General features: G+C 50.8%; 1 long non-coding RNA gene across 1 annotated transcript; it reads left to right on the forward strand.

The window, feature by feature from the left end:
• Window positions 1-3,897: 3,897 nt before the first annotated feature.
• On the forward strand, window positions 3,898-7,529 carry LOC132017524 (uncharacterized). Its single transcript, XR_009404311.1, has 4 exons — window positions 3,898-4,055; window positions 4,611-4,715; window positions 5,134-5,332; window positions 6,842-7,529. It is a non-coding gene; the product is annotated as an uncharacterized LOC132017524 (long non-coding RNA).
• The last annotated feature ends 7,155 nt before the right edge of the window (window positions 7,530-14,684 follow it).

Genomic DNA, 14,684 nt, shown 5'->3' on the forward strand with positions numbered 1-14,684 from the left:
CTGACCAGGAGGATAGGAATGGGACTGCTGAGACACGGGAAGATTAGAGCATGAGGGAAAACTAGAGAGAATCCGTTTAGCTTTAAATACTAGTGGATTTCTAAGTCCAGATTTCCCACCGAAAGCAAGAGGAGATGGAGGAAGACGTGACGGGGCAGACGGAGCAGGAGGAGAAGACTGGCTGGACTTGATGTCGGAAAACAGCCTTGCAAGGGCAAGTTTCGGAACTAGGTAGACCCACATCATCACCTCCTGCAGAAAAGACAGGCGCTAACAGGCCAGCCTCTACGACCAGGAGAAGTACCCTGAGACCGCCAGGCCCTGCAGAGGGAGACACATGGTCGGTCTCGGCGGAGGGATGATTACTGGGCTGGACCACCTGGCAAGGGGTCACCATAGACGATCACAGATTTCTCGCTTTTGTCCATTGAACATTATTTTTAAAGTTACGGTTTTCCCTTTTATGGTTTAGTAATGGGGGGATAATTTTAGATACGCAGAAAAGTTGCAAAGATAGACTCTTTGGTGGTCCTGGTTCCTTAGTCTCTTTTGCTTTTGCGCTCTTCTCAGTCTTGCTTTGGGTGGCATGACCGTTTGGAGGACTAGTGGTCAGCTGCGTTCTAGAATGTCCCTCCATTTTGTTTTGTTCTCATTTCTTTTTGTAAATAGACTATGTCTGGTGGGTTCTGAGGGGAGGGGGGAACTACAGAGATGCAAAGTCATCTCACCCTCCCTCGACAGATGTGCACTGTTTACATGACATCAATGACTGTCATTAACTGTGGTCACCTGACCAAGGCCGTGGTCGAGAGATTCGTCCAGTAGACAGTTCCTTTTCCTCTCTTCCATGCTCTACTCATACTCTGCTCGGAAGCAGGTCACTAAGTCCTGCCCTACTCAAGGGCAGAGGGTGAAGGTGGAGGAGTATCCGTGTGAGTTACTTGCAATTCTTCTGTAAGGAATATTTGTCCCTTTGGTCCCATTTAAGTCCTTATTCAGGAAGTTGTTTCTGTCAACATGGACTCATAGAGATTTATTTTAGACTTTGAGCCATAATGGTGCTATGTTACCTACTTTTTTGCCATTTTTTGGTATCAATCAGTACAGCTTTGGCCACGGAGAGCTTCTTCGGGTGGGCTGTTGGGTCCCTCCGTCATCCCCATCCTTATGTTATCTGAGCACTTCCTCACTTTCTGCCACCACCAGAGCCTCCAGACTCCTCTTGTGTTTTTCCTGATCCAGTCCCAGAATGAGCCATTTCTCCATGAGGCCCTGGAGAATCGCCTTGAGAAACCAAGATCTGGGCCCTCGGTGCATATGATGCTACTGGAATGTCTCTGCTTCTGGGCCCTTTCAGCAGACAAAGCTGGGAGATCTGTGATTGCACACTAATTCATGCACACACGTTATCTGTAGTTACTTTTGCCTGCATCTGTCCTGAGCTAACCAATGTCTTGGACTCGAATCTATGGCTTTCTCCCCTTGCAGATCCTTAACTGCCTTCTTTCTCCCACGATCCACCAACCATTTACTCATTTGCTTGACGCCAGAGCACACGTGAAGTTGTTTCAGATGGTGAACCTGCACCGCTGTGGAACATTTTTATCTATGCTTTTGGAGCACAAAACTCTCGTGTATTAATACAGTAAAATCTCGGGGGAAGTATAAAAAGCACATGAAAGAATAAGATTCATAAAAATATCTACCAGCTGGAATAAGGTATCCAAGTAAAAATGTGAACTTCCAGTACACACAAGAGTTCAAAAATAAATAAGTGACATAAGTAGAGCCCAACAGAGAACAGGCTCCCAGCAATTCACACGACCGGGGAAAGGAGTGGACGTATTTGGTTGACCACAAGCTTGGGATGTGGCCGTGCTGGGAAATAAAACTGAGAGTCTGCCCTGGTGAAAATAGAATATGGTAGTCAAGGCAGGAAAATGCCCCCCAGTCTATGTACAGGTCAGACACCATGTCTGCAGATGCATTTATATCCATCCTTTAGAACAGGGCATGGGAGGGGGAGCAGAGTCATACGCAAGGGATAAGATCATCCTCTTAAAATACTAGCAGGGATTAGATGTACCGTGTGCCACTCCAGAGAGAAGAACTAAGACCTAGGAGTCTGGGGACGAGCCCCTAAGCGGTGGGACTGCACAAGCAGAGGGCCGAATCTGCCCCAAACACTCCTGACACGGGGGCCAGCAGAAGCATTGTCCCGTTTCGGGACCCTGGAGGGAGAGGCTAGAGGTCACGCCCTTGAGAAAGCTTCAAGGACAAGCCGGAAGGATGGTCCCACGGGGCTGTTAATGACAACGCTTCGGTGAAAAGCACAAATAGGATGAAGAACCAACATGAGGGAGGTCAGGGGACCAGGAGAGCGGAGATCCAGGAGCAGGAGGAGGATGGGCAGGGAGGACCCCCAAGGACCCGCTCCCGGCGCACTGGGGGCTTCCCAGCCAATTCCCTCTGACGGGTGGAGCCAAATGACCCCACAAGCACAGCAGAAGGAAAACTTCCAAATAATCCGAGTTGTCCCAAAATAAAACATAATCCCTAGTCAAGAGAGGGCTTCTAACAGGTGGGTGGGCCACAGTAGCGGCGTGGCCCCCGAAGACAAAATGACACTGCGGTGCCATGATTGTAGGGGACAGGCCAGTGCTGGGAAGAGAGACCTGGGATGGTGGGCTCGGAGGTCCCCAGAGAAGGAAACAGCGCTAGTCGGAGACTCACGACCCCTGGGAGCAAAGTGCGTGTCACAGAGCGTTGGAAACCTGTTTGATTTGACGTGAAGTTGCTTCTGTTCTTTCTTTTACACGTATATTTTTAATTACAAAAAGATAATCTTAAATTGAGCCACGAGGCCAGGATGCCAATTCTGACTCAGGGACACGACATCTGGAGGACCCCGGGCAAGCGACTTGGGTGCCGTGAACCTCAATTTCCCCGTCCACAGAAGGAAGGGGGCGCACCAGGAGATCTCTTAGGACTCTTCCAGCTCTACCTTTTTAGAATAAGAGACCCCATTATTTCAAACAAGACCCCCTAAAAACTGTTTCCTCTCTAGGATGTCACGGAGCCCCCTTTCCAAGCCCGGTATGGTTTCTTTAACTTGGTTAGCAGAAGGAAAAGGGATCGCGACCCACAAGCATCCGCTGCCCGCCGGGGACGCAGTCCCGACAGTGGTGACCAGGAAAACTACGGGTGGATTCAGAGCGTACCAACGAAGGAGCCAAAACGGTGATCTCAGCTCTATAAGCGTCCGACACGCTGCGGACCACAGAGCGACCACAGCGTGCGAGGGTGAGGCCAGACGCCACGTCTGTCCGAGTTTGGAAAGGAACACAGCCCCGCGGAGGAGACTGCTATTTTGGTTTGCACAGGGGAAGGCATCCTGTCATGGGATACTCCAGGCTGTGTGGGCACCCCGGGCGCAGGAGCAGGAGGACTCCCGAGGGATGAAAAGGAAGACAGAAGCTGAGAGTTAGCGAGCGGGCTAAGAGGCGAGTGGGTTTAGCCCAGGGCCCAGCGCCTCCAAGGAGCTGAGCCAATGTGGGCTGGACGAATGACTCAGAAGTAGCAGGGGATTGTGGAGGCCGGCAGGCGAGAGGACGTCCAGTCTGTGAAATGTGGGAATAAACCCATCTGCCTCCGCGGTGAGACTCCCCCAGTCTGACCCTGGTACACACCTGCCTGCGTGTCCGCAACTCGGTTGTGAGAGGTGTGAGGTCAGCACCTGCACCGAGATTCTGAGCCAAAACTTTTAGATGAAGGTAAATATATGCAGACCGCCAGCAGGAAGTACGCATACGCACTTTCTGGAAGTTTCTGGAAGTTACCAGGGAACTGTGAAGTTACTTCCCAAAAGGGTTAGGCCAGCCCAGGGTACACTGAAAATCCACGTTGTAAGTCTGGCCGGAGCCGTTTCCTGGGTTGTTCCTGTGTCTCCGGGGTCGGCATGTGGTCTCTAGCACTGATTACTCCTGTGGCCCGCGCAGGTCTGTGGGAGAGGTCTCACCGGACCCCTTGCTATTCTGGGGTTTGGGGAAGACTGGGTGAGTAATTTAAAATGAAAGCAAAAGCCTGGCTTTGGGACATTTTTGATCATTCTCTTCGTTAGCAGACTTCCTGAGTTTCTAAGGTGGATAAAATAATGAATTGAGGGACACCTGAGTGGCTCACTTGGTTAAGGGTCTGCCTTTGGCTCAGGTCATGACCTCAGGGTCATGGGGTCAAGCCCTGCGTCAGGTTCCCTGCTTGGTGGGGAGTCAGCTTCTCCCTCTGCCCTGCCCCCCGCTTGTGATCTTTCTCTCTCTAATAAATAAATAAATCTTAAAAAAAATAATGAACTGATAAAGGAGTTGAAAAAAGAAAAAGCATGTCCTTTTGAAATTCAAATCACAATGTAAGAGGAGGAAAACAGTACAAACAGAAATTGTATTATAAAAATTGGCAGCTTTGATAAATCTTAAAATAACAAAACTATAAAACACTAGAAGAAAACAACAAAACAATAACGAGAGGTGCAGAAATGTTTTGCAAATAAGAGAAACGTTCTTGGGTGTTTGGGGATGACTAGGTTCGAAGACACTAAGACTTCTTCCCTTCAGGGGGTCTTTGGAAGGCTGAACTTAAACGTGGGCCTTGGCTGGGCACCTTCCAGGAGCCAACACACCGCGTCATCTCCTCTAGCCTCAGTCGTCCTGGGAACCAAGGTGAGGAGGAGGCCGCCGGGTCTGGATTTGGGGGAACTGAGCCCCTGAGAAGTTAGCTTCCTTGACCTCGTTGGTTCCCACAGTGACTGCAGAGCTCTGCACAGAGGAACGGAGATTCAGTCCCGAATAGGCCTCACGCTGCACACTGTGTGCACTGATCCCTGAGGCTCTGTGACTGGCTAGCGGAGGGTAGGGGAGGTAGGACAGACGCCAGTATGGAAATGTGGCGGCTTTGGGTAACTACAGGAAGAGCACAGGGAATCCAAGTTTGGAAAGCTTTCTGGCTCGGCAGCACACGCAACGCTCCCCCAGGGGGGCTCTGTGGCTGGGGAGGGCCCTCGTGTCAGCTCACCCCGAAGCGGGCAGGGCTGGCCTCCAGCTTTCACACAACTATCTTTTACTGCAACTTCAACCTTAGGATTAAGCAAGAGACACCTGAGGATCCAGGGAAAGCCTAGGGTGACATCACGTGGGTGCTTCTGACACGCCATGACTCCGTACGGAATCATACACTCTGTCACCGTGGGGTGCACCTGCTTCCCAAGATTTGGCCTATGCATCAGACATGGCGGAGAGCCCAGGAGCAAAGTTCTAAGAAAGCACTGCTTCTGTAAACGGTAAATTGTGTTTTCTTTGTTAATTTGGGACTAAAAATAGCCGTCGGACCCCCATAGGGTACTTGGGCGCTATTTCCACCCACAGAGAAGGAAAAAAACAAGGCTGCTGGTAGGAGAGAAAGTTTTCCTCTCTCCAGCTCCATTTTGTCTCCTTTGAATTTTCACCTTTCCCCATGGAGAACGAGACGTCGTGCATAATTAATCCTAGAGTTTACCCTCTCCAAGTGGGAATCTGCCACAAGTAAGTTCTGAATGGGAATGTCATGTGTAAGAGCTTTTAAGGTTATGATGGCACTATATAATATTTCTCCACTGAAATATCAAGTTCTAGAAGGAAGGAACGTGTCAAAATGCAATTCTTTGTTGTCATGGTTCCCAGGATGATTCTCTGCTTTGGGCCCTGGAGCCTTCTGAGAGGCCCTGACTCATAGGTCAGAGGCCTGGCCTGGGGGTCAGATCTGATTTCCAGTCTCTTGACTGTACTACGAAACCTAATACATAACAGCCCAAGGCCCTGAGCCTCTCGGGGCCTTAGTTCCAGCTCCAAAATCAAGAAATTCTGTGCCTCAACCTTCAGAGACCCAGCTACGATGTTTTAAATATGGCGTTCTGCATAAAACATGGACACAGGCCATTAACTATCTCATTAAATATCTGTCAAATGAATGAATGAAGGAACAAATGAGTGCCAGTCAGGGCTCCGAAGCCATTTTCTTGAAAATTTTGAAAGAACAATCAAAGGCAAAGTTCAGCAACCGAAAACCGGAGACTTTGATTCACTGTCACCGAACAAGTTGAAAAATCTTAGTAAGAGACACTTGAACCTTTTAAGTATCATCTTGTGGTAATAATGACCTCTCATGCATATTTATGCACTCAGCTTTATAATAACCACTTGAAAGACGAGGTTTTCTTCCCCCCTGGGGAATGAAGCTATGTGAAGTGTGACAAAATATTCCAAGTTCAAAGGTCCAAATATGTAAAATACAAAACGCTGGAATTTCTCCTACAAGCACAAAGCACCTTAGTGTTTACTGACTTAGGGAGCCTTTGGACACTCCAGCCCTCTTTGAAAGCCGCCAAATGCTTGCCTACCCCCGGCATTCCTTCTGAGGCACCCTGGCCTGCCCCGCCGAAGTGTGTGCGGCTCAGCCGCGGTCCAGGCAGGGCACGTGTGGAGATGGAGGAAAAGGCTGGGCGTCGGGTGCTCCGCAAAGAATTCCAAGCAGGTTCCGACAGCCGGAGCTGCTCGGCAGAAAACCTTTCTGCTACCGTTACTCAGGGTCATTCATTACCCTCCCAAAGTAAAATCATCTGACCCCATTTCCTCAGTAAGTTAATTATTTCATTTCTTTGTAAGAGGCAAAACACTACTTTTATTGTTAATTAATATGCTAAAATTAGGTTATGCCATTCTGGACATGTGAAATTGAATTTAGTACTTTCAAATATATTTTTTGAAAGCCGGTTAAAAATAAATGCCTTCAACATCTTTTCTTTTTCCAACAGCATAAATTTCCTTCCTATGAAATTTCACTTCTTCCTGCTGCTACAAATGACAGAAAGCCGCTTATTTTCCAAAGGGAAGGAGGAATAATAATAATGAGACATTCGGTGAGCATGTCAAAGTTCATATATTTAAAAATTGAGCCAACTGAAAAGAAAAGAAAAAGAAAATGCCACAAAAGAGGGAGAGCCCTCCGTGGGTTTCAGGAACAAAATAATTAAATAGAAAACTGAGAGGAATTCTTTATTTGTGGACTGATTTCAGGCACTTAATTCAGGTTTGAATTCAGGTTTCAGGTTTCTTTTTCTTTTTTTTCCCCTTGATCAATGTGAAGAGATCATGGAAGAATCAGAAATTTCTGTTTTTGAAGAGAAGCAGAAATCCCACGTCTGTCCTAGAGACGGCAGGAAAGCTTCCTCGGAGGGAGGGATACAAAATGGCTCCTTCTTTCCCTCAGTTCTTCTGCTCTAATGAAATTCCCCCTGACACATCTGCCATCCGGCACTGTTAATTACTTTTCTATTTATTTAGTAGACCTACAAGTGGAAAGCAATCTATTGCCAGGGACTTGTTTGACTCCTATGCTAAGTAGACGGCATTCCGATGTGGTGAGGTTGATAGCGGCCGGCCCGAGCCCAACTTTTATCTCATTGCCATGTCAAATTAGCACCCAGCAGGCCCTGGATTCAAGGAGGGGTTGGTTCTTCCCTTCTCTGCAAAAGGTTCATAGTTCTTACAAGTCAATAAACTGACGCTAGTCATTCTCTGTTGGGTCCTGCTTCTTTATCCCTGCCAGTGACAGGAGAGACTAAATGTAGGGTTTCCAAGGCGGGGAGGGGTCTTTATGCTAAGGACCTCGCTGTGAAAGTGCAGAGGTACCTTCGGATCACTGCTGTAAATGCACTTGGAATAGTGGGCCGTGTCCCCTGGAGATGACCGGAGGAGTAGGTCACGTCTACGCAGCAGACGTGCTATGGTGTCACCCCTTTGCCCCGGGTGTCCCCCCAAGCACACGTGGGACTTCTGGCCGTGCTTCTGTGAGCCTGATCTCCATTCTTTCCACCCGGGGTCATCTGGTGGTCAGTTAAGAGGAAAACAGAGTCAGAGATCAGACTGATCTCTGCAGGCCGCTTGGGCGTCCCCAGGGGCCGGGGGAGAAGCGGGCGCCGCGGGTGTGCGGCCACCACGCATCACTGAGGCGCAGAGAGGAGCCGAGCCGAGCCGAGCGGGGACAGCGCTCCCGTCTTGTCTCCAGCCCCGGGCCGGGTCCCTTACACGGTCTCAGTCTCCGTCCGCTGCTCCTGCCCGGTTTGCGGTGGTTTGTTTTTTTTTTTTTTTTTTCGTTTTGTTCTTTTTTGTCTTCCTCCCGCCCTCCCTTCAATCCCTTTCAAGACTGCGGGCCACATGGTGTCTTCTGGAATGTTAGAAGAAGGCGGGAGCAGAGGCCGCCACGCGGACAGCCCGAGTGCGATGATCAGCTGTGGCCGTTCAGCTCGCCTTCCCGTCCCGGCTGACCTCGGCCTGTCTGTCTGTCCGCCTGCCCGCCTGCCCGCCTTCCCCGACGCCCGGCCCCGTCCCGGCTGAGCGGCCGGGCTCGCTCTGTGCAGGGTCTGCCCCGCAGCAGAGGAGGTCCGCAGCCCTGAGCGCGGCCCGACCCTGCGACCGGGGACCGGCCCGTCCCATCCTGGTCCCGGCACGTGTCCTTCGCCCCCGGCCGTCGGCCGTCCTGCCCGCGGGCCTGGCTCCGGCCGGCCCGTCCCCTCACGGCGGCCTCCAGCCCCTTCCACTCACGCGAGGCCTTGGTTTCCTTTGACCTTCAGCTCTGCCCTGAAGCATGTCCTGATTCCCCGGGTCCGCTCTGGCGACACCCTGGCGCCCAGCCCGCTGGTGCTTAGGAGGACGGCCCGACGGCTCTCCCCGGCCCGACGGCTCTCCCCGGCTCGCATTTGCTTTGAAAGTGGGATTCCCGGGTCCTGCCCGAGGGGGTCCTAGTGCAGGCCCTGCTCCAACAGTCTGTGACCTTGGACTGGGAATCGAGGAGCCCCGGCGTCCTCTGACTTGGACACACACTGGGACCCTCCTCGGTGAACCCACCTCCCTCTCCTCCCTTCCTTGCTTGTCGGCCTCCCCTGGGCCTTCTCCCCGTGGCCCCGGCTTCGCGGCCCGCTGCGGGGCCGGATGTCGCCCCGCGGGCTCTGCAGCAAACTCCGTCCCAGGGTCCCGTCAAGCCTCTAGGGAAGGAGAGACTGTGCACCCTCCCAGGGCCCCTTCTCCAGGGCTGACCCCTCTCCCCAGCTCCGACTCTCCTCCCCACTTGACCCGTCCGGGAACACGTGTGCCATCTCGCCGTCCGCCGGTGCTTCCGTGCAGGCTGGGGCCGGGCGCGGCCTCTGTTCTTCTCGAGGTGGGAGAGTCAATTACGCATCAGAGTCTATTAATCTTATAAACAGTTATGGAGCTGAAGAGGCCGAATCGAACAGCTGAGGTTTTAAAGAAGTTGGAGTGTGGGAGCCATTATTATAATGAACTTCCGTGATGTATAATCATGTCTCTGGGTGACCAGCCACAATTCTTTAAGTCCGAGAAATTGTAAATGAAGTGCAGGGTTTTTTATTTATTTATTTATTTATTTATTTATTTTAATGTACACAAAGCAGCCTGCCAAAAGGTTGTGCTTATGACCAACAGCCCCCGGGACCCCTGTCTGGGGATGCACCTGCTCCCAGCCTGACTGGCCGGTCTTCGGCACCGTCGGCCCCAAGCTGGCAGACCCCGCAATCTAGCGAGGAACCTCTTGCTCCTCTCAGGGACTGGGACAGAGATAGGGTGAGGAGGAGGAATATGCTGTGGTCCTTCTCTATTAAGACCTGTTTGGTTGTCTGTCTCTTAAATGTGGTTCAGCGGCATAAGAAAGGGGATTTATCTTCCTCCGCAGATGTAGCAAACAGATGCTGGGACCAGAGATCTTGCATAGTCAATAAAAGATAAGTCATGCAATCTATAAAACTGCTGAAAGAAATCAGAATTTCAGCAAATTCTAGTTTCTTTTTTTCGGGCTGCTCCTTTTGATCAACTATGGGGAGGGGGGGGGAAAGCCAGTCGTGCATAAATTCCATCTGTGATTATACCACGGTAGGAACGTGGCTGGAAGAGGAATAGGGGATAGAGCGATCATTGCGCTGCGATACTGACGCAGTAGAATGGAGAAGGATGCCGGTGATAAAGACAAAGCTGTCATAATCAATTAGCATTTAACTTTTTGTAAAGATCTGGGAGGCGATGGGTTCTTTAGATTTTAATGTGCAACTTCAAAGTAATTTTGTAAGCTATTTAAATGATGCTCCCTTTTTACAACTCTACATAATTTGATTATACAAACCATCCTCCAATCCTTGGATATGCAAATGCAGCATCAAAATGATTTTTTCCATATTTTGATAGAATTTGATGCTCGTGGCAGTGATGAGATGTGACACAGATCACAGCAGGGTTTCAGTAGCCTGTCCGTCAGGTACACTGAGGCCGGTCAGGTTAAATAAAGGCTTTTTGAGAATCACCCTTCACAGTAAAAATCTGGAAACCAAAGACAGGGCAGTGATTGATGGGAGTTTGGAGTCAAAAATGCCTTGCATCTAATCCCAGGGCCACGATGATGCTAAATCTGCGAATTAAACTCCCAGATCCTCAGTCTTCCCACCTGTAAAATGGGACTTATAAGTCATAGCTGACAGAAATGTTATAAAGGTTGGCAGTGAGAATGAAAACACCTGGTGGAACATGGAGAGGACCCTCATATGGCAGCCATCCTTGCTCTACGACTAAAACTAGGACCATTACTAACTTCCAAACTATTCCTTTGGCAAAGTTATTCTTCAAGCAGGCATCCAGTGATGTAGTGATGCTGAGATTATGCCAATGGCTTTGTCGTGATTTTAGAGGAGAGGGTACTTGGGGGCGCTTCCTCGAGGGGTCACCACCAGAACGGACAAGCCTAGAATGGCAGATTGTGCATTCACTCAACATTTCCTCAACTCCTCCTGTAGAGGAGATACTGTGCTGAGGGCTGACAAGTTAAGAATATGGGAACATCATTGACCGCTAGGAATTCACAGTCTAATAAACTCCTAGAGGTCAACAGACTCCAAGACGTCAAGGGGTAGGGGAGACAGACAATTGCACAGCCGTGGAATAAGCACCAAACAGGGACGCAAATTTATAAGGTTCGGTTATCAGCAAAAGAGAGAGGACTTGCTTAGGGCAGTTCCAGAAGGCTTTGCGGTAGACCTGAGGTCTGGATTGAGGCACGAGAGAGGAGTGGGTTTGCCAACAGACAAGTCATGAAGCTCATTCCTGGAGAGCGGTGGTTATGGATCGGGTGTGATTTTCCTCCCGAGGGGGCATTTGGCAAGATCTCGAGACATTTTTGATGGGCATGACTTGGGGGTGTCAGCGTCCACTGAAGCAGGGATGCTGCGATAGTGGACGGCAGACCCTCCCCCAGCAGAGGATCATCCAGCCCCAAATGTGAGTCGTGCCCAGGCTGAGACTCGCTGGGCTGGGGGCACCAAGAGCGCGAGCACACGGGGGCAGGAGATCACACAGCGTGTCTGGGAAATTCCACTGACTCGGTATGGCCTCGTGCCTTTGCAGGAGAGGGAAAGGAGCCCGGACGGAGTCAAACTGTGACGAACCTTGTCGGCCATAACGGGCTGAGGTTTGCTCCTGTTTTTGTGCTCCTTATACTTCCCCTAAAGTAGCCCCAGTGTTACAGGACAACTAACTCAGTCTGCCATATCGGGAACCAACAGCCTGAGAGAGCCAAAGTTCTGTATTATCTTCAATTTTCCTTCCCTTCCTAATTAAAATTAAAAAAAAAAAAACAATAAGGCGTTTTTCCCTACAAGTTGAAATTCAGTGCTTTCAGTAGAACAGCACGTGTGTGTGTGTGTGTGTGTGTGTGTGTGTGTGTGTGTGTGAGATCCAGGATGAGATGCTTGAATGAGCCGGGCCGGGCCTGAAGAATTTCAAACGGGAAATGACAGAAGCTGACGTGGGAGTCTGGGTCCTGTGTCACACAGGGCTCCGTGAGAGCGGGCCAGCCCCGCCGCGCCGGCAGAACCGGCCTCCCCGGAGGACCGATTCTTGATCTGGTGGCCTGGAGCTCAGGGTCACAGCTGATTTTGAACTGTCCGCCAGCAGCACTGCCATGGAAGAAAGGAGCCCACTTCCTTCACAGAAAGACCAGGGGCTCCTAAAGGCTCTGGATCGGCCACTCATTAGCTGTGTGACCTGAAGAAAATCACTTCACCTCTCTGGTCTGGGGCGACAAGAGTTAGCTGGCCCAGAAGAGCTTGTAGGCTCCCAGCGTCACACTCCACACCGCCGGGCCTGGGGAAGCCTTTCTGCACAGCAGTGGGTTCTGGAAGTCAGCGGCGTTTGGCTGGGCCCTGCACACCAACCACGGCACAGTTTTGGGGTTTGGGGAGGCCCAGTGGAAATTCAGCAGCAGTGAGTTTAATTTTCCACTTTCGTCATTTCATTCCTTCTGAGTCTTGAGAATTCTTTGGCTGTCAAGAGTCCCTTATTGTTATACAAATCTCCCGAATCCCTCTCAGCTGACCTCACAGGCCTCAGAGAACCCTTGAGTGCAGATTAAGGAGAATGAATTTGGGCGGACAGGACAGAGAGGCCTACGTGCGGCCCAAGAGCATGGATACGGTTAACGTTCCCTCAGAAATATTTACTCATCCGTTCATTTAGGTAACGCCCTTTCTCTCTGGGTCACAAAGCATTACACAAAACTAGAAATGGGTTGTTTCCACCTGCCCAAAGGGCCGTTGATGAACAAAAGGCACATACAGTGAACAAGGAGGGGCATGGGACTGAGTACCCTTACCTTGGTGACCACAGATGCTCTGAAATGTCTTCCCAGACAGCCACGTGGTAGACCTGAGTCGGTTCTTACCGCCTCCCATCCATGCCCTCATCTGTGAACTAAGCAGCTGAAGTAGATGGTCCCGCACCTCTTTCTGCTCTAAACTTGTACGATTAGCGGGGTTGAGCCGTGGCTCTGTGCTGGCTCCACGGTAAGAACTAGGGAATGGAATTCTGGTTGGCAGGCGAACTTCCAATGAGGTGGCTGATGAGAGACTGAGGGCTGCTTTGTGGGCATCTCTGGGTTGACAGTGTGGCCGCTGCTCGATGAGTCATTGCTAAGGAAAAAGAATGGCTCCGAACTGAAAGTTGCCCCACTGAAGGGAGGAAACCAGAGACCCATGGGTGGGAGAGACCCAGAGGAGGAGCAAAGAGCCCGCGCAGGAGAACGCGAGCCCGGTCGGTGCCCCTTGGACCTCGGGCAGAAAATCCTGGTATGGTTTGGGAAGACAGAATTTGGGGGCTGCCCACTTGACTCACAAGAACTTGTAAACTTCTTCCTCTTTCATCCTTGTTTTACTGGAGTTATGTAAGAATGACGTAGTCATATCACAGGGTGATTTTCAAAGGCAGTCCACGTGACCTGCGTGTGCGGCTTTTGGGGCATTTGTATGTGGACAAGCTCCTTCAGCATCACCTGCTTCCCCCGCCCCTTCGTCCATGGATCTGTCCGTTGGTTTGCCTTACAGCCCTCAAACTCACAGTAACCCTGAGGACGACCCCGGATCATCCATCCCTCTCACGGACAGAAAGCTAGTAGAGGCCTGTGTCGGGGGGCGAGTGGGATCGGGAGGGAGATAGAGTAGGGGTGAGGTGGGCCCAGGTCAATGCGGAACCTGCCTCCAGGGCTGGGCTCCAACTGCACTGATGGTCTGGAAGGATTCAGGAGGTCAGAGGCGTGTGACAGACTTTTTGTCATTTTGAGCGTTCAAGACATGCATTTGTTGTATATGAACTATTCATAAATTGGCCCAATTGTGCATCTGTATTGATCGGGGCAGGGAATAGTTTCCCAGCAATAAACTTCAGGGGCATCATAAAACAGGCATTTTTGAGAATCGTCTTTGCCGAGATGCCAGAAGGCGTCTCACCTCCACGGGCTGTTCCTCCAGCCACTCCTGAGAACGAAGCCCACGGAGACCCCATGGCACACCCCAGCTCGCTCACTCCTGGGCTGGAGCTGGGCCTGCTCCCCAGGGTGGGGGTACCCAGGAATAGGCCCCTGCATGGAGCCAGGAGCCCCAGTGTTGAGTCTGGGTCCCAAGGCCGGTCCTTAGGTCCCCGGCCAGGAGACTCCCATCTGACGGGAGTCTGGTGCCTCTGCCTCCGGCACCCCAGGCAGCCCTGTCTGTGATGGAATTCTGGAAAACAGCAGCATTCAGTGAAGGCATCTGCTGTGGATTCCGAGTCAGTTCCAGAAGTGGATCATTGGTTCTTGCATGAATTCTCTGAGCCACCCCAGTAACTGTTGAATATCTTTTTATCACTTAAGGTTGTTTGAATAAACAGAAGCTGAACTAACAGGAAAAATGAAACATACCCTTCTTGGGTTCCCCACTCCACCTGCTTATCAGGATCTACTAATTTACCTTCAGGCCCCATCAACTGGCAAATTGCTCTCCTCCTGCTGAAGCTGCCTGGGTCTTGCTCCCTGCGGATCGCCTCCCCTCCCCACCGGGCCAGTGTCAGGTGGCTTCGTCTCCGTGGCTCTGTGTCTGTCCCATAGCTCCTCAAGGGAGACACTGTCCCTCAAGCTTCAGAGTTAAGAGGGGACAAACAAAACCTGCCATCGGATTGGTCCGGACACCTTATATCTTATTATTTGTATCTTTTGTATCTTATTAGTCTTTGTATCTTATCTTTGTATCTTATTATTAGTATCTTATTACTTGGGCCAGACTCCACAGAGAA

The sequence above is a fragment of the Mustela nigripes genome, chromosome 5 (assembly GCF_022355385.1).
Source record: "Mustela nigripes isolate SB6536 chromosome 5, MUSNIG.SB6536, whole genome shotgun sequence".
NCBI classification, from domain to species: Eukaryota; Metazoa; Chordata; class Mammalia; order Carnivora; family Mustelidae; genus Mustela; species Mustela nigripes.